The following is a 24,569-nucleotide window of genomic DNA, read 5'->3' as shown; positions in this document are numbered from 1 at the left end:
CTCTCTTTGCTAAGTTCGTCAATCGCTTCATTTTCGAGGAGTTCTCGCAAATCCGGCATTGAATTGTCGCGCATCTCCACTCCGGTAAGCAGTTTGAATGGTGAAATCTTAGTGCTTCTAGGTGGCGTATTGTTCAAGGTTTTTTGGACTTGTTCGACATATTTGTACCAATTTTTCGGATTTTCTCCGCAAAGCTTGGTTAGCATGGGCATGATGGTCCTATGTATTCTTTCCACTTGTCCGTTTCCCCTTGGTACGCCAGTGGCTATCAATAGATGCTGGATGTTTTCACTTTCGCAGTATTGCTTAAAGGACGTGGATGTAAAAGCCGTCCCTCTGTCTGAGATAATTCGTTTCGGGTTACCGAAAACAGACGACTGTTTCTTCAGATGGCCGACTACTTCCTCAGCGCCTGTGCTACGAGTTGGGTATAACCAAACGAATTTTGAGAACGCATCGACAATTACCAATAAATAGACGTAACGCTTGCTGGTCTTCTCCATAGGGCCAACGTGGTCAATATGGTACGTACCCAGTGGACGATCGTCCTTGCATATTGGCTCTCGGTAACCTTCCTTTTTACCCGCCTTTGCATCCGAAATTATGCATTGTACGCAACTTCTCAATATTTGCTTTACCTTCGCTGAAATTTGTGGTATGTAGTACGTTTTTTCGACGATATCTTGAGTTGTCTTCGCTGAGAAATTACCTTGATTGTGTGCTATCTTTATAATTTCATCCTCCATTAATGCCGGTACCACTACAAGTTCCTTAATGGGATTTTTGTATAGTACGCCACGTTTTACGTAGAAGTCCTGGTAGGAGTCCTTCTCCAGAATTTTCATAATCGCTTTTGCCCATTCATCTTGAGCTTGGGCTTGCTGCAATTTATGTTGCAGGGAATCTTCCAGGAGTAGACACCTAACCCTACTCAGTGCGTCGACATGTCGCATTTTAGATCCAGAGCGATGCTCCAACGTGTATGTAAAATCCTGCAAGAATAGTGCCCAACGCGACACTCTTAAAGGAACGTCTCTTTTCCGCATAGTCATCGTGAATGCATTGCAGTCCGTCACTATTTTAAACGGAATGCCTATTAAATACACGCGCCACTTCTTCAACGCAGCTATAATGGCCAAAACCTCAAGCTCATATGAGTGATATCGCTCTTCCGTTTCCGTGGTCTTGCGACTCATATACTGTACGGGGTGGTACTGTTGGTCTTCACTGTCTTTTTGGAGAAGTACCGCACCGTACCCATACATTGACGCATCAGCGTGAACTTCCGTTCCCGCTTTTGGGTTGTATAGACTCAGTACAGGTGCATTAATTAACGCTCCTTTTAATTGTTGAAACGCTGCGACTTGATCACTTCCAAGCACAAACTTGGTGCCCTGCCGTAAAAGGTCTGACAGTGGTTTAGCGACCACTGCATACCCATTTATAAAACGCCTAAAATATGATGTCAGCCCTAAAAATCTCTGAACTGATTTCTTGTCTTTGGGCATAGGGAAATTTTCAACTGCGCACGTTTTTGCTTTCGAAGGTCGAATCTTGCCATTTTCTACGATGTAGCCTAGAAAATCAACTTTCTCTAACAGAAATTGACATTTCTCCCATTTTATTCGCATATTGTACTCGGCTGCCCTTTTTAACACAGTTCTTAGTTTGACGACGCCTTCCTCTCTGTCTCTTGATGGGATAATTAGGTCGTCCATGTAAGCAACTAGAGTTTCATTATCTATTAGATCTTTAAAAACCGCAAAAATGTACCTTGAGAAAACCGCGGGAGAGTTACAAATGCCAAATGGTGCGAATAGAAACTCGTATTGACCTTGGTGGGTCACGAACGACGTGTACTTTCGAGATTTAGTTTCGATAGGCACATGAAAAAATCCGTTACGTAAGTCGATGGTCGAAAACATACGCGCATTCTGCAACTTCTCAAGGACGTCGTCCATCAATGGCATCGGGAAATTATCTTTAATTATCTTTTCATTCAAGCGACGGTAATCACAGCATAACCTATGACTACCGTCCTTTTTGCCTACTAAAACGACGGGGGATGCATATTCCGAAGAACTTGGGCAAATGATTCCTTCTTGTAGCCACTCTGAAATCTGGTTCTCTACTATGTTCCTGTAAGGATAAAATCCCCCAAATTAACTCTTTAATAATCATCTGGCAACATCTCAATATTGTTACTCACAATGATATTTAATTGTGAATATTAAAAGAGAAAGAATAAAATATAAACATAATACGTCATGACATATTGTAATGTAGTGTGTAAGAGAGAATACGATATGTGGGGTGAAACATGAAAGTGACGAGTGGCAAGAGTGACATCGGCACTTTCATGTTTCACCGCCATTAATATAATTTTGGATATCAAAGTATGCAGACGCATTTGAGTGTACAGAAAAGTTTTAAATAAAGAAATTAAATTCAAGTTACAGAAAAGTAATTGTAGAGTTGTGATTTTTATGCTTTTTAAAGTGTACCGCAGACGGCCGCCGCGGTAGTGCAATTTTAAGCAAATGCACACCATGGCAACAATATGGAGGCGGCGCCCTCCACGTTTTCAACTTGTACCTTATATGGCGCTGGGACCACTTCCAGGTAACCGAGGGTGAGTCTGGGTCGGCTGGCGAAGCCGTAACTTATATGGCGACCGTGACAAAAGGCAAACGGATTTTTTCGACGAAGGACTGGTGGTGAGTGTGGAAAATTTTTTTAACTAAGGATAGTCTTTGGCTAGCGGTGAAAAGATAATGTGCGTGGTGTGCGAAAGCAAGGATAAAGTGCGTGGTGTTTAATATCAAATTTAATAAAAAAAATAAAATACAATTTTCACATCAGATTTAATAAATCTAAATTGCTAAAATTCTCAATATCAAATTTAATAAACTGAAATACAATTTCTAAACCAAATTTGGCAATTTCCTAGATCAAATCATTAAAACTACAATTTTCATTCAAATTTAATTCAAATTTAATAAAACCCCAATTTCAAAATCTAATTTAACCAAAAAAAAAAAAATAAAAAAAAAAAAAAAAAAAAAAAAGGAAATTTAACACTTTTCCAATTTCAAATTTAACAAACTACGATTTTCAACACAAATTTAATAATTTTCCAAATCAAATTCACTAAATCTACAATTTCTAAATCAAATTTAATAAAATTATAACTTCTAAATTTAATTTCATAATTTTTCTAAATCAAAAGCTACAATTCTAATAAAGCTACAATTCTAAACCAAATTCAATATATGTAACAACAATTTTTAAAGCAAACTTAACAAATTTTCTAAATTAAATATATTAAAACTACAACTTCTAAATACAATTAAATAAATCTGTAATTCCTAAACCTAATTTAACCAAACTACTAATTTCTAAAATAAATTTCATTAAAACTATAATTTCTAAATCTAATCGACCAAATTAAAGTATTAGCTTGGTAATACCAGCGAGTCTGTACCTAACGGCACTCACATCACGCCACGCCACGCATAACGGACCACGAAAACCATTCCACCAAATACAACGCCATTTTGTCACCACCACCAGTAGCAGCAACAACACCAGCAGCGATTCAGGCCAGCGCAGCAGCAGCAGTAACGGAAACTAGCAGCAGCGACAATTAAGTATATATATGTATGTATTTAAAATTATTATTGCTTACGGGTCTTTTTCTTCTAACATATATACTTATATAAAAACATTTTAATTACAATTATATGCAATGCATTCGCTTATCATATAATTAACTTGGATTGTTTCAATAGCATATAAATTTTGGATTTTGATATTAGGGTGGTTTTCGATAAAACCAACTAATTTTGTTTGATACATACGGTGGTTTTCGATAAAAACAATTAATTTTTTTTTGATACATACTGTGGTTTTCGAAAAAACGAATTAAATTTTTATAACATGCGGTGGTTCCGTGAAAAACCAATTCAATTTTTAATACATGCGGTGGTTCCGAGAAAAACCAAATTGAGATTTTTTGAATAAAGCGGTGCGTCCGTGAGTACATTTTAAGATTTTTACCTATTCATATACATAATTTTGAGCCATTTTAATATCAATTACTTTCATAGATCTTTCATAAAAATTCACTGCAGTTTCAATTAAGTTCCTCTACTAAATGGTTAAATATTTCCTTACTTTTTTTCTTCTTCGCTCTTTTTCCTCAACAATTTAACTTCGAATATAAATTCAACATTCAAGCAAGTGCTTTAGTAATTTCATATGTACAACCTTAGAAGTGGTAGACAAGTGAAAAAAACTTCAGATTCAGAATCCGATTCAGACAAATCAGGCTCAAGCTACGAAAGTTTAGCCTCATCTTCGACCGAAAAAGTCACAAACCAGGAAAATAGATTTTCTTTATCAACAGATTTTCCAGGCTTCGAAAATTCTTCCATTAAAAATTCAACTTCAACTTTAGCTTCAAATCTTAACGATTCAAATAGTGAAATTTTAACTTCTTCTACTTTAAAACAAAATCCTAACGACCCAAATAGTGCAAACTTAGTTAAGCCTTCTTCCAACGAAAACCCAGACCTTAACGATCCAATTAGTACAAACGTGGCCTCATCTTCTGCTAATTCAGCTCCAGATCTTAACGATCAAATCATGGCAACTCCAGAGGAAAAGAGAATTTTTATTAACACATGTGCTAATTCTATTAGAGAAAACTACAGTGGTGATCCACTAGCACTTGATTCTTTTATAGACAAAATTGAATTACTCGAACAATTCGCTACTGCAGATTTAACCAATACTTTTATAGCGTTCTTGAAATCAAAATTAGAGGGTAAAGCTCGTGAAGCAATACCAACACAAGTAGCTTCAGTCAACGAAATTAAAACAGCTCTACGTAATAGGATCAAACCAGACAACTCGAAAGTTGTAGCAGGGAGAATTGCAGCGTTGCACGTTAGCGGTAATAATTATACAGATTTTGCCAAAAAAGTAGAAGACTTAGCTGACTCACTTGAGCGGTCTCTTATTATTGAAGGGATCACTCAAACGAAAGCTCATGAAATGGCAGTCGAACAAACTGTTAACGTGTGTCGTCTAAATGCAAAATCCAATTTAGTAAAAACCATTTTAGCCTCAACGGCATTTACTGATCCGAAAGACGTAGTAGCAAAATTAATTGTAGAACAAAACAACGAAGTAACTGAGCGTCAGGTTTTAGCTTTTCGATCACGTGGTAACAGTACATTTAGAAATTCACGTGGTAGCTATCGAAGTTTTTACCCAAACCGCGGCTATACTGGTTATAGAAATAATAACAGTTCATTTTCACACAACAGCAATTATAACGGTAATAATAATCAAAGATACAGGAATTATCACGGAAATAGATATCAAAATAATCACAATAATAATGCGCGTCCAAATACCAACCCTAATCCAAACAATAGTAACAATAGAAACAGCAATTCGAGATCAGCCAATGGTAGAGGTCGAAACGCAAACGTTCGCGCTTTAAACGCCAGTGCCCCTCAGGAGCGAACACTGAGGGAGGACGAATTAAGCGAGTAAGCGAACTTCCCTCACCAATAGCCATCTATTGTTTAAATTTAAATTACTCAGATTTCATAGAATTACAACTAAACGAGTCACAAAAATTTTGTTCTTTCCTAGTAGACACGCAAGCCGACATTTCCTTAATAAAAATATCATGTCTAGACAGTAACATTTCAGTAAATACGAACGACATTATCAATATTACCGGTGTCACTTCTAATTCAGTTTCTACTTTAGGTAAAATTACCGCAAATTTAAATTTTTCAAACTTTTCTATTAAACATACTTTACACGTAGTAAATGAAGACTTTAATATTCCATCCGATGGCATACTGGGTAAAGATTTTCTGAAAATTAACAAATGCATTATTAATTATGAAAGAAATAGTATTTCCTTTTGGGTAGGTAATGAAAAAGTCGCGATACCAATCCTACACGGAACAGAAAGCGACAGTTGTATCATTCCACCGAGATGCGAAATATTCAGACTTTTTGATTTAGGAAATTCACCCGAGCCACTTTTCGTGGACTCGCAGGAAATCGAAAAAGGTGTTTTCACAGCTAGGTGCATTGTTAATTGCAGTAAGCCAATTATTAAAGTTATAAATACCACGGATGATATAAAGTGTGTCAAAAGAAAAAGTATTCAGACAGAAAAACTTTCAAACTTTAATGTTTATACAATTAACAAGACAGAAACAGAAGACAAACGTACGAAAAAACTAACTTCGATTTTAAAAAATCAAATACCTCAACATGCTCATAGTAAATTAATTGACCTTTGCATAGATTATGCCGACATTTTCGCTCTTGACACGGACAAAATGACTTTAAATAACTTTTACGAGCAAAAACTAAGATTGACAGACAACGATCCGGTATATGTTAAAAACTATAGATTGCCATATTCTCAACGCGAAGAAATAAATCGCCAAGTAAATAAATTATTAGACAACGATTTGATTGAACCTAGTTATTCGAATTACAATAGTCCTTTGATTGTAGTCCCAAAGAAAGATACAAATGGTCAAAAAGCATATCGTATATGCGTAGATTTTCGCGCAGTAAACAAAAAACTCATTGCTGATAAATTCCCACTAGCTAGAGTTGACGATATTTTAGACAATCTCGGTAGAGCAAAATATTTTTCCACATTAGATCTTTTTTCAGGATTTCATCAAATCCCCTTGCATCCTGACTCTCGTGACATTACGTCATTCAGCACTGATCGTGGCGCATTTAGATGGAAAGTGCTTCCATTCGGCTTAAATATAGCACCAAACTCATTTTCGCGAATGATGACCATAGCTTTTTCGGGTATACCACCCAATGTCGCATTCTTATACGTCGACGATATTATCGTCATAGGGTGTAGCGAAGCACACCACATTAAAAATCTTTCAAAAGTTTTCAATACTTGTAGATCTTTTAACCTCAAACTTAACCCAAACAAATGCAACTTTTTACGACCAGAAGTTACATTTTTAGGTCATAAATGCTCAGCCAAAGGTTTGTTGCCAGACGACTCTAAGATAAACGCAATTAAAAAGTATACGAAACCGACTGACAAAGACGCGGTACGACGATTCGTCGCGTTTGCAAACTATTACAGACGGTTTATACCTAACTTTGCGTCTCTGGCAGTGCCTTTAAATCGATTAAGCAGAAAAAGAGTTGAATTTGTATGGGATGTAGAGTGCGAAAGAGCATTTTTATCTTTGAAAGCAGCGTTACTTTCACCAAAATTACTTCAATATCCAGATTTTACTAAACAATTCATTATTACAGTTGATGCTTCCACAACTGGATGTGGCGCTATTTTAAGTCAAGAACAGCAAGGTAGTGATTTACCAATTTGTTTCGCTTCTAAAGCATTTAATAAAGCAGAACAGAAAAAGCCTATTATAGAATTAGAGCTTTTAGCTATTTACTTTGCAATCAAGCAATTTCGACCATATGTGTATGGTACCCATTTCATTGTAAAATCAGACCATAGACCTCTAGTATACTTATTCAACATGAAAGACCCATCTTCAAAACTTTCAAGAATAAGACTGGAACTATCTGAATATAACTTTACTATTGTATATATAAAAGGTAAATCAAACGTTTGTGCTGATGCACTATCGCGTATAACAATCGATGAGATTAAAGAAGCTAATAAACAAATTTTGGCAGTACAGACAAGAGCCATGACAAAAAAGGCAAACGACAAAAATTTACATAGGAAAACAGACAAAAACGACGAAAAACAACTTACTTTACATGTCTACGACAAATTTTCATTTAATTTTTCGAAAAAAGTCCCACGAATAAGATCTGCAATTACGTACGATAAAAATAATAAAACAACAAATTTAAGAATTTTTGCGCATATTAAACATAAGCGTATTAGCGTAGGACATGCGTCTAGGTGTCTGGTAAACAGGGACATCGTCTATTAGAGAAATTTTCATTTCTATCGGGGAGGCATGGCGCATTAGAGGGTTATAATCTTTGATAAGGGTTTGAATTTCGTCGATTTGTGCCTGCTTAAGGTGCGATAAGTCTACGTCAACATCGCCTTTCTCTGCTGATGCTGCGAACAAACACAAACTCCTTAATTCTCTTACTAAATCTAGCTCACCATCGCCCTCTACAATATCTCCTACAAAATTACTATTTCCCTTCCGCTTAAATAAGACTTCGTCCTCTGATACCATTAGATCCACCTGCCTTAAAACATCATTTCCAATAATGGCTTGATAACCGATGTCACGCTCGCATACGACATGGAACGTGACATGTAACTCTATTTCGTCGACAATCAACTTCAAATCTAAACTACCCAGAGTATTAATGCCACTGTTACCTATACCCTCCAGCCGGTGTATCTTGTTTGCTAACTCAACTTCCCCCATCATCATCAAAACGTCGTATCGCATCAGGCATAAATCGCAGCCGGTATCTAGTAACGCCGAAAATGTAAAGTTGTTATATTTTAAATCTTTAAAAATCACGCAACCTTTCGATTTTTTTCTTTCCGAAACCCCTAATGTATTTATCTTGGGTTTCTCGTTTTTAACCTCCAATTGTTTCTTAGGACATTGCGCTAAACGATAATCTGGTTGACCACACCCGTAGCAAACTGTTTGTGTTTGTGCACAGCTAGTTGCTATGTGCCCTACCATTCCACATCGGTAGCAACGCCTTGAACTACCACTCCCTGGTGATTTAGAGGAAACCGGATTTTTCTCCTCTTTAACCCTAGACTGATTCGAAAAGCTTATACTGGGTTGGCGCACGTTGCGAACCTTTTCGTATACAAGGATTTGTTCCTTCAACTCTTGTATTGTCTTTGATTGGTACAGGTTACTTTTGTTAGTCCTATCATCTGGTATGCCCTCGACAAAATATTCAATTAAACTCCTATCGTCTAGATTTATAGGCTTGCCGATTTCAATGAGACTGTATAAATATTCACGGAAGTCCTCATTGGGTCGTTTTCGGCGATTTTTAAGCGCCCTATGAACTTCAATGAAAGACACCGCTGTGCCGAACTCTTCTTTCAACGAACGCTTTAATGAGCTCCAATCTGAAACACCGCGCTGACTGCGGACGAACATTTTAGCTGCCCCCTTGAGCAGCTGCTTCCCATATATATACTTTTGCAACTCATCCCATTTCACGGCAGCTGCATTTTCTTCGAACACTTCTAGCCATTCTCCGACAGTAGGATAACCAGAGCCACTAAACATAAGCATGGAGTGTTCAATGTCACGTAAGGTGAAGACTGCACGTCCACCACCGACGGCCGGTGCAACAACGCTTTGAACCGATACGCTTTCATCACTTGAATAATTATCGTCGCTTACAGTCAGGCCGAAGTGCTCACATAGTCTGTCTTGTAACGTTGCCTTTCTACCATTAGTTGAAAGATTCAATCCACTTAATTTATCTTTAAGTTCGTTCACTGTTAATCTGAAAATTTGTTCACGGTCCATGGTCAATACAAACGTTAAAACTTACAATAATAATCAAATTAACAAGTATACATAAAACATAAATTGAATCAGATTTAATTTTTATATCAGAAAATTTTGAAATTTTTTAAATGATTCGTAACTTATGCAAACAAATTAATAAGCAGTCTTCTTCGCAAAATAACAAACTTTGTTTACTTCTAGTTGCCTACGTTTAATTCTTATTGGATTTTGTTTTCTGTGTTATTAGTTCTCTTCTTCTATGCTTACTTTAAATTCTTATTGGAATTGTATTTACTCTGTTATTATTTTTCTACTTTACGACAAATTTTTGTTTCAATGCTATTCCAATTGCAAACTCTTTTATTAGTGCAATGTATCAATTCTATTTCGTTCTAATTTCTCTCTGAGAAAATAAAAATCAAATAACGAATCAAGTAAATCAAAAACTCATACCTTATTACTGTAAACTAAAAAAAAAGTTCTCTTCTTACGATACCGCTGTCTGTTGTTGTTGTCCACTCGATGGTTTTTGTTTTCAAAAATTTTGCGATTTTGCTTTCTGTCGCTATGAAATGCACACGATTATTTAATTGTTGTTGCTGTTTTCTGCTACGCTGTACAGTAACGGGCCGTAATTTCAATGTCTAAGCGCCCTGCGTTCAATTGAATGTTTGGTAATGCTGTGCTGCTGACGCTGAGTTTGTAACTTGGCTTTTCACTGCTTCACCCAGAAGATAAACGCACCTGCTGCTACGCACCAATTTGTGCTGTTTTGTCGATAACGGGTCGTAACTTCCGCGACTGAGCGTGACGCTGCGCTTAATGACGCTGCGTTTGAAATTTATACTTATACGTTGCTGATTCACCTAGAGGCGAGCGCACCTGATACCGCGTACCAATTTAAACTGTTGATGATTTTCGCTTCACTCAGAAGCTCTTCTTCTTTGGACAATCGTATCGCCACTTTCTATATCTGTGCGCTCGAAGCTGCGCTCGACTGTAAAACGACTGTGCGCGTTGCTACTTCACACAGAAGCCAACCGCGCCTGCTGCTATGCATGCACAAATTCGATGTTTGATGACTGTGCGCGTCGCTGCTTCACACAGAAGCTCAACTGTCTTGGTGGTGCGCACAACTTTAAAACGACTATGCGCGTCGCTGCTTCACATAGAAGCCAACCGCGCTTACTAATTCGGTGTTTGATGACTGTGCGCGTCGCTGCTTCACACAGAAGCTCAACTCAATTGGCGCTGCGCACAACTTCAGGAACGACTGTGCGCGTTGCTGCTTCACACAGAAGCCAACCGCGCCTGCTGCTACAAACGAGCGTTACTGCGCTCACGTCTCTTAGAAACCGGGACTTTACTGTTTAACTTGGGCCTGAAACTAGCGGGATATTCCAATCATCGGGTGATGTGCATTTACCGGTGCTAACGGCTCACTGAGGCTACACAGTTTAATGACTGTACTCGGCCAAAAACGAGAAAAATTCTGTTTCGCAGACCACACGTATTTTCGCACAAACTTTCGTACATTAAATGTTCATTTAAAAAAACGCTCACTTGAAAATTTTTGTAGGCTTTTTTTTTAGAGTTTCATCCTACTTCTGTCACCACTTGTAGGGTTCGGAGCCAAGTACTTACACTTTGTTGAAACTAAGATCACTGTTCCATTAAAATAAGTTTAAATAGTATTTAGTACAATAGTTTATAACACATTTTATTGATTTTAATTAAATGTAAATAGACGTCCGTTGTGGCCTGCGGTAGCACGTAAACTGTAATTCTCTTCAGTCACTTGTATCTCTCGTCTGTCTTTGTGTGTCATTTTCATTGTTCCTCAAATATACAGAGGTGTATTTGTTTGTACTATTGTCCGATCATACTATAGTCCGTTCATACTATCGTATAAGTCCGTCTAGTTGTCCATTTCTATATTCCCACATTTATGATAGTAAAACAGTCAAACCTGATATCTACAGTAAACTATAATTTATGACACTTTTTGATACTTAGAGTGTCAGCACTGACCCAGGAAAAGGAATGAGAGTGAGCAGTACGGCTATATACTTAATCAGTAGGCCCTGTTGGTGTATAAGAAGGAGACAAAAACTCACACGTACACAGTTGTTTACATCACATTTGCGCAAGTCCCCTTAAGTTTGTGATAGAAAGTTTGTATGGGGCGCTGATCGTTAGGTTGACATTGCTGACAATCAGATGATAGTCATATGATAAGTCAGTATTCTTGTAGGGATGTGACTCACAAGAGCGTATTGAAAAAAGAAAATTTAGCAAATGTTTGTGCTAATTACCTTTTAGTTTTTGATAATATTAATCAATATTTGGCGGTCTATTAATAATGATACCGAAACACTGTCTTTCGATATCCCTCCAAATTTTTTTGAACGTGTTTGGCAGTAAAATCAAGAATTATATGTAAAAAAAAAATTTTTTGGATATTAGTTTTTCTTTTTTTATACATAAAAAAATTGAACAGCAGCAATCCTTGGAATATTTGTCGTCATCGCCCAGCGGCGACGATAGAAATAAATCTATCGTCGCGTAAATTTCGCGGCGGCAGGGCATTCTGTTTCAAGCTAAAAGCTTTATAATGCATTTTTTTTATAAAAATAAAAATGGCATCTCAAAATGTAAACGTCACTTAGAACTTACATGGAAAATCAAAATTCAACAGACTTCCACGTCAAGTTGAGTGTTGCTAAGTTTCCCTGAAAAAATCGTTGGATCATGTGGTCCACTGTAATGCAGCAATGGACCAACTCATGTTTCTACACTAACATATTGTCACGGATATTAGCATCACTAAGCTATACCATCACTAAGGCCATGCTAAGCAGTATTTACGTCAATAATCAAATCAAGTATACACATATATAAGGCAGCCGAGAGAGATGTCACACACAGATGCATTTACTTATACGCCTATGTGTACTCGAGAGACTGTAAACTACAAACATTCACATCAATAATTCAATCATTATGTATCTACATAAACGAATAAATAATTGCGTCTACACATATGTACGTATACGAGCAGCGGAGCGGCAATGCACAAACACATGCATATATCTTATCTGAGTTGTCACAAGAGAGGGCAATAATTTGTGCACGTACTTGTGGCTGGCGATTTTGTAGCCGAAACTAACTAGTAATTTCTGGAATGGAAAAGCCTAGAAGTATGCAATTAGAAATCAAAAAGTATAAAAGGCGTGACAGTAAAGGCGAGGAGTTTGAGTTTGATTTAAGTTGTCAAGCAGTTACTACTAAGACGATATCTAGAGAGCAATAGCAGTATTATTTTGAATAGTGGAGTTTCATTTGAGCTATCAGTTTGGTTATTAAGCTATTCGTTGCACAGTTTGAGTGTTATTGTGAAGTATTTTAATAAAGGCCATTTTTCCATTATTCAATATTGGAGTTATTTATTCAACAGTTTAGCGATACGAACCTAGCAAAAGGTCAAATAAGAGGAATTTGCAGCAAATTCGTTACAATTGGTGTCAGAAGAGGAATTGTTGAATAAATTCCAGAGCACAACAAGGACATGGCAAAGTTCAGTGAATTGAAAATCCAGCTACTGAAGAAGGAGTTGGAGACCCGTATATTGAATATAACCGGCAATAAGATCGAACTTCAAGCACGGCTACGAGAGGTAATGGAGTTGGAAGGAATTGATGTAGACGAGTATGTCTTTTATCCTGATGTGGAAGAGCCAGCGACTAAATTGGAGGAGAAGATAGAGACTTCGAATCCATTGGCGTGTGTAGACACTAACGCGATACTAGCAGTGCTGAAGCAAATGTCGTCACAAATATCAACCGATATGTCAACACAGCTCGAAGTACAAAAGACAGATATAACATCTCAACTGGAATCGCAGGAGACACGTATAACATCCAAGATTGAAGCACAGGAGACACGTATATCCGAAATGTCGTCGCAAATGTCATCTCAACTGGAATCGCAGGAGAACCGTATAACAGCGAAGATTGAAGCACAATTGGATGAACAGAAAACACACATGGCGTCACAAATTGCAGAACAATTAAAAGAGCAAGAGGCACGCATAACATTACAACTCGAAGCCCACGAAGAGCGTATCTCAACGAAGCTGGAGGCACAGGAAACAAAAGTCTCATCGCAGCTGGAGGCTTTTAGTGAACGACAAAATAAAATGGAGGCCGAGATGGATGCTTTGAAAGATCGTATACAGGAGTTGCAACTAAATCGCCCAGCAGTTTCAGCGAGTAATCCAAAGGTAAAAACACCATCCTTTGACGGTTCTGTTCCTTTCCAGGTCTTCAAGCTACAGTTTGAGAAAACCGCAGCAGTGAACAACTGGAATGCGGAAGATAAAGTTGCTGCACTGTTCGTGGCATTGAAGGGGCCAGCAGCGGAAATCCTACAGACGATTCCCGAAGGAGAGCGGAGCATTTATGAAGCATTGATGGCTGCTGTTGAACGACGTTATGGAAGCGAGCATAGAAAACAGATATTCCAAATTGAGTTGCAAAACCGCTACCAAAAAGCAAATGAGACATTGCAGGAGTTTGTTTCAGATATTGAAAGATTGGCTCATCTTGCAAATGCGGACGCACCCGTGGAATACACTGAAAGGGTAAAAATCCAGAGTTTCATAAATGGCATACGGGACGTGGAAACGAAGCGAGCTACATACGCAAACCCAAAGCTGACATTTGCTGAAACGGTATCACATGCATTGACTCAGGAAACGGCCTCACTATTGAGTAAACCAGCATACAAAGCTCATCGTGTGGAAGTGGAAAGACACAATTTTGGAAGCACTGAAGGGATCACAACAGAAAAATGCCGGAGTTATTAAATGTGTCAAGTGCGGCAACCTAGGTCATATTGCACGACATTGCAGCAGCGGTCCCAATAGCTCCAACAATGTGGGTGGTCGTAAACGCAGAGCAGAAGGTGATGAGCAAATCTCCAAGACCACTCAATCGTTAAACTAAATCGAGTCAGCCGCAAGGGGCGACAGCTGGCTCCCGCAATTGAATGCCCCATAATCTCTATCTCGCAGATTGGAAGAAGATCGAGCATTCTTACTGTTGGAGGACATGTGGACGGAAAGGAACGTTTACTGACTTTAGATACGGGTGCATCTCATTCCATCATTCGAGCGGATTTAGTCAACAAAAAGATAAGACCATTGCTTGGAGCAAGATTACGTACAGCCACGGGAGAGGACACCCAGGTAATTGGAGAAGTAGAATGTGAAGTCGCAATTGGGAACGTCACGGTAGTACACAATTTTATAGTGGCAGAAATTGTTGATGAAATCATAATTGGAGTGGACTTCTTAATCGACCAGGGCATCAAGATCGACATGCAAAGCAAGACGATGCGATATAAAAACATGGATGTACACCTTAATTTCGGCTACGAGAGAGGCTACAGCAGTAAACGAGTGCTGGTGGAAGAGAGTCAGCAAATACCACCAAAATCCGAAGCAGTCATCTGGGCAAAGGTTGATGGAGATTGTGGGACAAACAAATTGTGGGTTGTCGAAGCAGCAAACAAATCAGCACTAAACATACTTGTAGGAAAAACCCTGGCTATGACAAAACAAGATGGACGTATTCCGGTTAGAGTACTCAATGAGTTCAAGTCACCACTCAAACTGACTAAAGGAGCTATTTTGGGAAGATGCCAAGAGGCTGAAGTAGTTATTAACTGTGAACAGCTCCAGGAACACGTTTCAGCTAGTAATACTGATCTTTCAAATGACATCACGGCATGGACGCAGGGGCTAGAGGAAGCATATCAGAGTAAGGCAAAACAACTGCTCCTAAAGGATGATTCTAAACCAGGTCGCACCAACGTTGTGAAACATCAAATGGACACTGGAGATGCGTGGCCGATCCGTCAAGCTCCACGTAGTGTTCCACTGGCGAAGCGGGAAGTTGTGAGTCAAATCATTCAAGAAATGAGCGACAGCGGCGTCATCGAACCATCAGCTAGTCCATGGAGCTCACCGGTAGTACTTGTAAAAAAGAAGGATGGAAAAATGAGGTTTTGCGTGGACTACCGGAAGTTGAATGACGTAACAAAAAAGGATAGCTACCCATTGCCAAGAATTGACGACACTCTGGACTCGCTATCTGGTACGAAATGGTTTTCCACACTGGCCTTGAAAAGCGGCTACTGGCAAGTTGAAGTGAAGGAGGAAGATAAAGAGAAAACAGCCTTCAGTGTGGGTGATGGTCTTTGGCAATTTACAGTGATGCCTTTTGGACTTGGTAATGCACCAGCTACTTTTGAGAGACTCATGGATCAGGTACTGAAAGGACTACATTGGAAAACATGCTTGGTGTACCTGGACGACATCATCGTGTTGGGCAACAATTTTGATGAACATTTTAAGAACTTGGAGGAAGTTTTCCAGAGAATAGCTTTATTCTAGATACAGATGCGAGTGGATATGCTATAGGAGGCGTTTTATCAGAACTGGTCGATGGACAGGAAAAGGTAGTTGCATATTACAGCCGTTCGATTGGAAAACCAGAGAGGAACTACTGCGTTACGCGGAGAGAGCTGTTGGCATTGGTAGAGTGCATTAAACATTTTCCATACATGCATTCATGGAGTACTCGCGATTTTTGCAGAGACCTTCACCGAGTGCGACGTTAATTTCGCTCAGCGAAGCACTCTTAACGAATGCAGCTTTAAAATGTGTGAATCGTTTAAAAAATTTACTGCGTCATCCACGCACTACAGTAGAGACAATTTTTAGCAATTGACCCTACATACATTATATATACATAGTATATATATAAATATATAGCTGAAAGAGAAAATATTTTCCCTACCTAAAACATATTTTTTTTGTGGTTGTGAAACCATTATTAGACACATTATACTTGATAATAAACCAAGTTTATACGCAGATACTTACGTTCACGCAATTGTGAATTTTGCCTAAATTACGGTACCATAATAAAACTAAATCGAAAATCTTTAGCAGCGTGCTGAAGATGTCTACTGCTCCTAACCGAAACCCCGAATGTGATTAACTGAACCAAATTTCTACTTTTATACCCAACATTTCAAAAACTATTGGCGAAGTATAAACATTACAGTATCATGTATGAAATACCCTCGTATATTAGTTATGTTTGAATGAATGAAGTTAAATCCACCCCGTTATGGGCAAAAGAAAATAACACGTACGTACTTACGTATAAACATATGCAATAGATACATGCAACTGAAAGAAAATCAGCGCTAACGAAAACTGGTTATTTAACCAAAGACGGAAAATCGAACGTTCAAAGCAGGCATGCTTAACCAACGAAACGATATCATTTCGTTACGATAATCAACGTTAATAAACGAAACGAAGTCATTTCGTTTCGTTTATTAACGTTAAGATCGTCAAATTAACGAAATGATTTCGTTTCGTTTTCTGCCATATCAAAACGAAATCAAATCGTTTATGTTGATTATTAATTTCAAACTATGCTGGCAAAGCTGATTGATGGCGGAGTCATTAAAGGTGAAAGCATTATCCAAGCTGATTGCAACTTTTCTCATGAATTTTGACAGTACGAACATTTCTCAGAGTATTTTTGACATTACCACCAACGAATTACACAAACAAATTACATAGAGTTTGTGTGTGTATGTGCGCTCGTTGTTGCCACCTTACGGCTTCACCATGGCTATAGCATTGCCAGCACAATTCAAACATAAAGTATCACGTTTTCGTTAACGTTTTTAACGTTAACGAAAGCTTTTCGTTTCGGTTAAAAACGAGATACAATTTATCTTGATAATTTCTTTATCGATAATATTTCGAAGTGTTTCAACGGAAACGGTGGAAATTTTTTGATAAACGATTAGCTTAACGTTAAGGTGCATCCCTGGTTCAAAGTGTGCCTACTTAATTTGATGTACCTTTTGGTTGACATAAAATGTCACATTCCGTAGTTAGTAAAAAAAGTATTGTCTGGTTGAGAGACTCGTGAAAGCTGGTAAAATGTTACCCCCATTTTGCACTCTTAAACTCTAACTTTTGAACTATGTCACCTGGTGCTATGCAAAATAGCTCCATTAATATGTAATCAGTCCCCTTTTCTTATTTAGTGGAAAATTCTTTGTGCAAGGAACACGCAAACTCACGAGAGAGCTGAGAAGAACCCACAGGGTCACTTTATTACTGAAAATAAAACGCCATTAGTTGCATATTTATCCCGATAGACTAACATTTAAACGTATAGGTATATACATATATGCTTTATCTGGAAAGTCCCTATATGAAATTAATAACTTCTTGTAATACTCTCTTAAACGAAGTTATTGTAAAACCGTTGGTGGGTTGTTGAAACCACATTCAGTTCATCTGGTCTCAATAACTTTCCTGCTGTCTCAACAAACAATGGTGTTTTATGATCTAACAAACGAATAATACAATATTTGATACGTCTAAAGATTTCCTAAGAGAAGTTTGAATAAAAGGTACGATTCTTACTACCTTTCCATCGCTAGTTTTACAGGTTTATGTGTATAGATATACCCTGCAGTCAAACCATCTAGTTGCAAACAATCTCATAATTAGTACTCATTCAAAAACTTTCTTGTTAGCTAACTGGCTTTTTTCAGCATAAGCAACCAAACTGGATAAATATCAGGGTCATAGCTCAGTCCTCTTATGACGAAAACAGGAAAAAAATAAGAAGCTTTTGTTCTAACTCTGGACACTCCATTTGCATTTATAAATGATACAAGTTTCAACCTAGTGCGTACCAGTCGGAATATAGTAGTTGTACAGAAGAATTCGTTACGTTACGTTGATATTTCACGGTATGTTGTGCATGCATCCCCGAACAAGTTTTATGCAGACATACGTATCTATATACATATGAATATCTATTTATAGAGCACATTCAGTCTTGCCAACCAATAAAAATCCCTAAAGTAGCTCAAAAATCTTACCCCAGGCAAAAATAATTTGTCCCCAGAAGTTCCTCTACTTATCTTTATCATACATAGAAATAAAACATTTTTTTTTTTTCATAAAATATTTTTATTTTTTGTTCCATTGAACAAATACAATGTTGGACTTTTTTTTAGTAGCTTTGAGCATACTTGTGTTAGATGACTTCTAGATAATTCGGATAAACTGAATTTTTTGACTTTAACCGTATGTAAAGTAGGCGCATGACCCCATATAACATTTTGAAACCATTTTTTTTATAAGTAGACTTTAAAAACTTTAATTTAATTTTGAGGTTATAGCTTATCTTCTGAAATAAAATATGAATGTTGTGAAAACAGATTTAAAGAAGGCTATAATTTTATATAGCGACAACTAACAAGAAACTAACCAATATAGTTTTATAAAGCACATTTTAGAAAATATTAAAAATCTGTACTTGTTTTCCTACATCCTAAATTTAAGGTTGAACTGTATAAAATGGGGTTAAATATCTCGTACAGTTCATCACAGACGTATTCACGAACCTTACAACGTACATTCATTTTTTATAGTTCTATAATTTTTTACATTTAAATATTATTCTCAATTAATTCGACGTTATCTTTTTCATTTTATTGAAAAACGAAACAATAATGCACTTTTTCCATTTATTGACAAAATTAACGTTAACATGCTGCCCTGGGATAAACTTGCCGTAGGATTAACAGGCAATTTTTTAAACTTTCAACTGAAGTTTAAGATTATAAGCATAATTCAAAAAAATTCTACGGAAAAATATCAATTTTCCCTAGCTGATTAAAATGAAAATTGAACAAGCCACTGCATATCCAAAAATATTTTAAAAATTTGGACTTGGTGATATGGGTATAAATATAACAGGGACAAAGGTGTTACCTGCCAAATAGATTTTATTGATTTATTTGTTTATTATTACTTATTCAAGGGTGTCATGGAATCCGATTGTTGCCGGAATCGGATTTGAAACTAATGAATATTGCTGCATTGAACTCAAAAGACTTTGGTTTGGTAAAATAAGTAAATTGTTTTTTGGTCTATAAATCGAGTTTCAACACGAATGACGGAGTGACGAATATTTTTATTGTTTTCAAATCCGATTCCGACAACAATTGAATTCCGTGACACACCTGATAACTGTATCCCAATAATTTACGGTACCACACAGCGCATGCCTGGTACATAGTGTACCTGTACAAGTGTGTCAACTAACCGGTAAAATTCAAAACTACAATCAGCCTCGCTCACCTGATGCAAATCTCAGGTCTACACCATTTTCAGATTAAAATGGGAAACCTTCAATTAAAAATCAGATAATTCAGTTTAAATGGGAAAATTTCAATTCAAAATCAGACTTTTCAACTTAAAATGAGAAAGCTTCATTTAAAAACGAGAATTCTCCATTTAAATTGGATTGTTTACTTGAAAATGAGAAAATTTCGATTCAAAATAAGAAAAACTCAATTAAAAATCAGATTAGGCAATTCAAAATAAGAAACCTTCATTTTAAAATAGGAAATATTCATTTGAATATAGGAATAGTCATTTTAAAATGAGAAAAGAACATTTGAAATTGAGAAACTTTAATTAAAAAATAAGAAAGTTTTGTTTTGAAATGAGAATATAATATCGTATGAGCTTAGGTTTTAAATAAAAACAACTATGCACAACAGCACCTCTTTAATGAAAAAGACATCAAGTACTTAGGCAACGATCAGATAATAATATTAGCCGTGTTTTTTAACACGCGCGTAGCTGTTTACGCTTAAGACTGCTAAGAGACAAGTTTTTTTGTCGCTTATGAAATAGTAGAATATAAAATCAGTACTTCCAAGTTTCAATAAGTAGTTTTATCGACTTTTTTAGTCTGTTTTACCATCCCTAATTAAAAAACAAAATGTCAGCAGGAGAAATGTAAGTAGTTTTGTGTAAATATTATAAAAATTTCTAAATAATGTATATTTACTAAATTTTTTCAGAAAAGAATCAAGGAAACGTTGGACGAGAGAGGAGACGCTTCTTTTGTTGCAGTGCTACAGTGCCCGAAAGGTCGAGTTTAAGCATAGCAGGAAAAAGAAGTATGCGTACGTGAACGTGTTGGAAGATATGTTTGGACGAGGCTTTTTGGTATGTTTCTTTTACTAAATTTTGTATTCAAAAGGTTGATTATGTTTTATATTGATTTTGTAGGACACCACTGTAACAATAAAGGCGTTGGAGGCGAAGATGCGCACACTTTTGATAGCGTATAAAAGCGCCAAGGACAACAACAGGCAGACCGGTGCAACATTAATCGAGTAAAACAGAGCAGCAGTAATAATGCAGTTCCAGGACATTCGTACTTTTTTGCGTTGAAAAATGGATAGAAGAGCGATTTCGCGTATTCTACCATGTAAGCACCTATTTCACGAGCACTGCATTCGTTCTCTATTGAACAGGGATGACAAAATGTGCCCAATTTGTCGCCAGGAAATAGATGGTATGGTCAAATGCAGACAAGCTAAAATCTTTGTATACCTATATGTATTTATATACATATAATTTTTCAGATACCGAAGAATGTTCGAGAAAAGTTTATAAGAAAAACTCAAAAACAAGAGGCGGCTGCAATCCCAAACTTCTTTCTCGGGAACAAGTCGATGTCATGGTTTCGTGGTTAGAGCAGAACTATAGTATTAACCTTGATTTGTTATAATTTGCGTCAATGCTCTATGTCACTCTACAATAGAGAACGCTGTATGTAACCATTCAGGTGGACGATCGCAGGTGTTACGCCTTGGCCCTTATTCGCCCATGATCAACTCTATTGAAACCATTTGGGCTAAGATAAAAACATATGTTAAGAGTCACATGACCATTCCCATTGCAGTACTTGGAATATTTGGTGGACGGAGCTAAAGTAACCATAACTGGCGGTGATTGTGCACGAGCGTTTCACTCATCCATACAAATGCTGTAGCTTTAGAAAATATGCCTGTAGGAAATTAGTTATAGTCAAATTTTTATAACATTTTTTTTTTCTCATTTTCAATTGGTGGATTCTCGTTTTCAAATAAAAAGTTCTGTTTTTGAAATGATATTTTCTTATTTTTAAATGAAATATTCTCGTTTTCAAGTGGCTTGTCTTATTTTCAAATAATGGTTTCCTATTTTGAAATGAAACAATCTTATTTTGAAGTGACTATTCTGATCTTCAAATGAAAGTGTCTCATTTTAAACTGAAGTTTTCTTATTTTAAATTTACTATTCTGATTTTCAAATGAAATTTTCTCACATTAAACTGAAGCTTTCTCATTTTAATTTGTCTATTCTTATTTTCAAATGAAGTTTTCTTATTTCAAGTTGAAGTTTTCTCATTTTAATATTAAAATGGTGTAGAGTTGCATTTTTGGTACATAAGAGCAGTTCAAGCCGAGTTGCATTTGATAGTTTAATAAAACTTTGTAGTATTCACAGATGAAATAATTGCATATATTTCCGCGGAAATAAGAATACTAGAAGATTTGAAGCCTGCAACAATGCGGAAACATACGGAAAGCAAAATTTATTTAAATTAGATTCAAAATATAAAGCGCCACACGTGTAACATGGACAAATTTCACTTCTAAGGCTGTTTACACAAATGCATAAGGGCAAAATTATATAAACGCTTTGGTCGCTTCAAAGCAAAAATAATATACGGCGTGTCATTGTTTTTCGTATGGCGTTGTGAAAGCGTAGACACGCAACCAAAGCATTTATGTAAATTTTTCGATACTTCGCCCGAAAAATGAATTAATGAATGCAACACAACCAAAGCGTCTGTGTAAATCCGCCTTAATTTTTGTAGCTGTGAAAGTCTATTGCAAATAAAATGGTGCTCTAAGTGTAAGCAATCAAACTCCTATATGACACTACTTTATTTTCTATGTATTTTTCTTGTATTTTGTCTTATATTTTTTGTCGAGGGAGCCAATAAGGTTTCAGTACTGGTGTAAGTGTGTGAACTATATTTAAAAAAACTAACGAAATACAAGAAAAATACAACGTAGTTCATTAAAAACAAACAAGCCAGAGTTTGTATTTCGATAGGGTTTTTTACATTAGTCCGTTTTTTCTTTATTTTTTCTGACAAATGAAAATTTTGTTTTTAGTTTCAACACCTTGTGCATAAAAACACAACTAAATTCAAAGTGTAAATTGTGTGTGCAAATGTGTTTTCAATAATTGTATATTTTTCAGTTTTTCATAGTTAAAGAATTGGTCTCCAGATCCTTGTGTTCCACAAATATAGTGAACTTGAGTACAGAAATTCAAATTAAAAAGTTTTTCACAATAATTTGAAAAACTCTACGTTTTCTCTGCTTTTTACACTTAAAGGAGTAACCCTCCGTAATAAATTAAACTTTTAATGAAAATCAGTAACTCTGAACTGAACGCTTTTCGCCATGATATAAAATTATAATGCTGTGGAACAGGAGCAACACTTTTGTGACTACATAAACCCTGTTTCAATCTTTTACGTCTCTGCACAGAACCCTAATTGACCGTTTTCAACCGAAACAACAATGGCAACCCAGATTTTCCCGTTATGCTAACTTAAGCGAGTGCCTGTCAGAAAGAAGTCAACACACTTGTACTTGTACACTATGGCCTGGTAAATGGAAAATTTGCTGTACATAGCATTGTGAATGATGACTAAGTGTGATATCTTCTGCATAAACGTCAAAATTCCAAAGTGATTGGATCACCTGATTTGTATTTGACTATCTCTGTCTCATTCTCTCTCTCTTTCTATCACCCGCTGAAGATAGGCGCCGCCATATTGAACAGCCTGTCAAAACGCTGAAAAGTAGCCATATTGAACAGCCTGTCAGGCAGTTGACAGATAACACACTTAAAGCTCCATTACTGATACTTAGCATAGACTTGACTTGGCTTGCGAACTGTCACTTATAGTTCTGTTTAATTAACATTGCATGTTACTGATTACTCAAAACTTAACTTGACTTAGAACTCTGTTGAATTTTGATTTTCTATGTAAGTTCTAAGTGACGTTTACATTTTGAGATGCCATTTGTTTGTTTCCATTTCATTTTGACATTTTGTCATACAAATTGACATTTATTTAAAAATAAATTTCAACGCTGATTATGATGCCAGATTTTATGCACCAAGTGGAGTATAATCGTGGCTAAGTTGCCAAGTCAAGTCAAGTCTATGCTAAGTATCAGTAATGGAGCCTTTAGTCATCATTCACAATCGTACATAGTGTTGTTCCGATACGAGTTAAGCCCCATTACTGATACTTAGCATAGACTTGACTTGACTTGGCGTAAACTTGGCAAGTTAGCCACGATTATACTCCACTTGGCGCATAAAATCTGGCATCATAATCAGCATTGAAATTTATTTTTAAATAAATGTCAATTTGTATGACAAAATGTCAAAATGAAATGGAAACAAACAAATGGCATCTCAAAATGTAAACGTCACTTAGAACTTAAATAGAAAATCAAAATTCAACAGACTTCTAAGTCAAGTTAAGTTTTGAGTAATCAGTAACATGCAATGTTCATTTAACAGAACTGTAAGTGACAGTTCGCAAGCTAAGTCAAGTCTATGCTAAGTATCAGTAATGGAGCCTTTACTACGAGTACTTTGTAGAGCTGGATTTCGATTCGATTTTTAATCGATTTAATCGATATTTTTTTAAGAAATGAAGAATCGATTTTCTTTTTAGAATCGTTCGCTTTTTTAGCCATCTTTCAGCAACTGTGCCTATTTCATATTTATAGGTAAAAACTTGCAGAAAATATATTTGTTGTAATTTTTTATAAATTTAGCTTTATTGGCCCATATTCACAGACCAAGTAAAATAGAGTCTAAATTTTCAAAAAGCTTGACTTTTTTAAAAACCATGAACTATGCCTATACGCCATTATGATGGTGGCTATGAGTAAAAGGAGATTTTGGCATTGTCAGCCTAGCTATCCCGGCTTCACATAACTGATACCAATTGCGGGAACCAAGGGAGATCAAGTCTTCTTGGCGGAGGTCTTCCACTT

The 24,569-nt window shown here is 36.5% G+C and overlaps 2 protein-coding genes across 6 annotated transcripts in view; one reads left to right on the top strand and one right to left on the bottom strand.

Annotated features, from left to right (window-relative positions):
* The window catches only part of LOC137248434 (zinc finger protein 91-like), a 137,945-nt gene that overhangs the window by 44,189 nt on the left and 69,187 nt on the right, over positions 1–24,569 (top strand). The window lies entirely within an intron of this gene.
* LOC137249306 (uncharacterized) overlaps positions 1–24,569 on the bottom strand; it is a 768,906-nt gene that overhangs the window by 729,671 nt on the left and 14,666 nt on the right. The window contains exon 3 of one of the 5 annotated variants that reach the window (XM_067780650.1): positions 1,095–2,139. The exons of the other annotated variants lie outside the window; for them this stretch is intronic. The gene's annotated coding sequence lies outside the window, so the exon portion shown is untranslated. Of the gene's footprint in view, positions 1–1,094; positions 2,140–24,569 lie in introns of those variants that run through there. 5 annotated transcript variants of the gene reach the window in all.

Source organism: Eurosta solidaginis, chromosome 4 (assembly GCF_040869045.1).
Source record: "Eurosta solidaginis isolate ZX-2024a chromosome 4, ASM4086904v1, whole genome shotgun sequence".
Lineage (NCBI taxonomy): Eukaryota > Metazoa > Arthropoda > Insecta > Diptera > Tephritidae > Eurosta > Eurosta solidaginis.
Note: the sequence above shows the minus strand (reverse complement) of the source record. Positions and strands in the feature narration are given on the sequence as shown.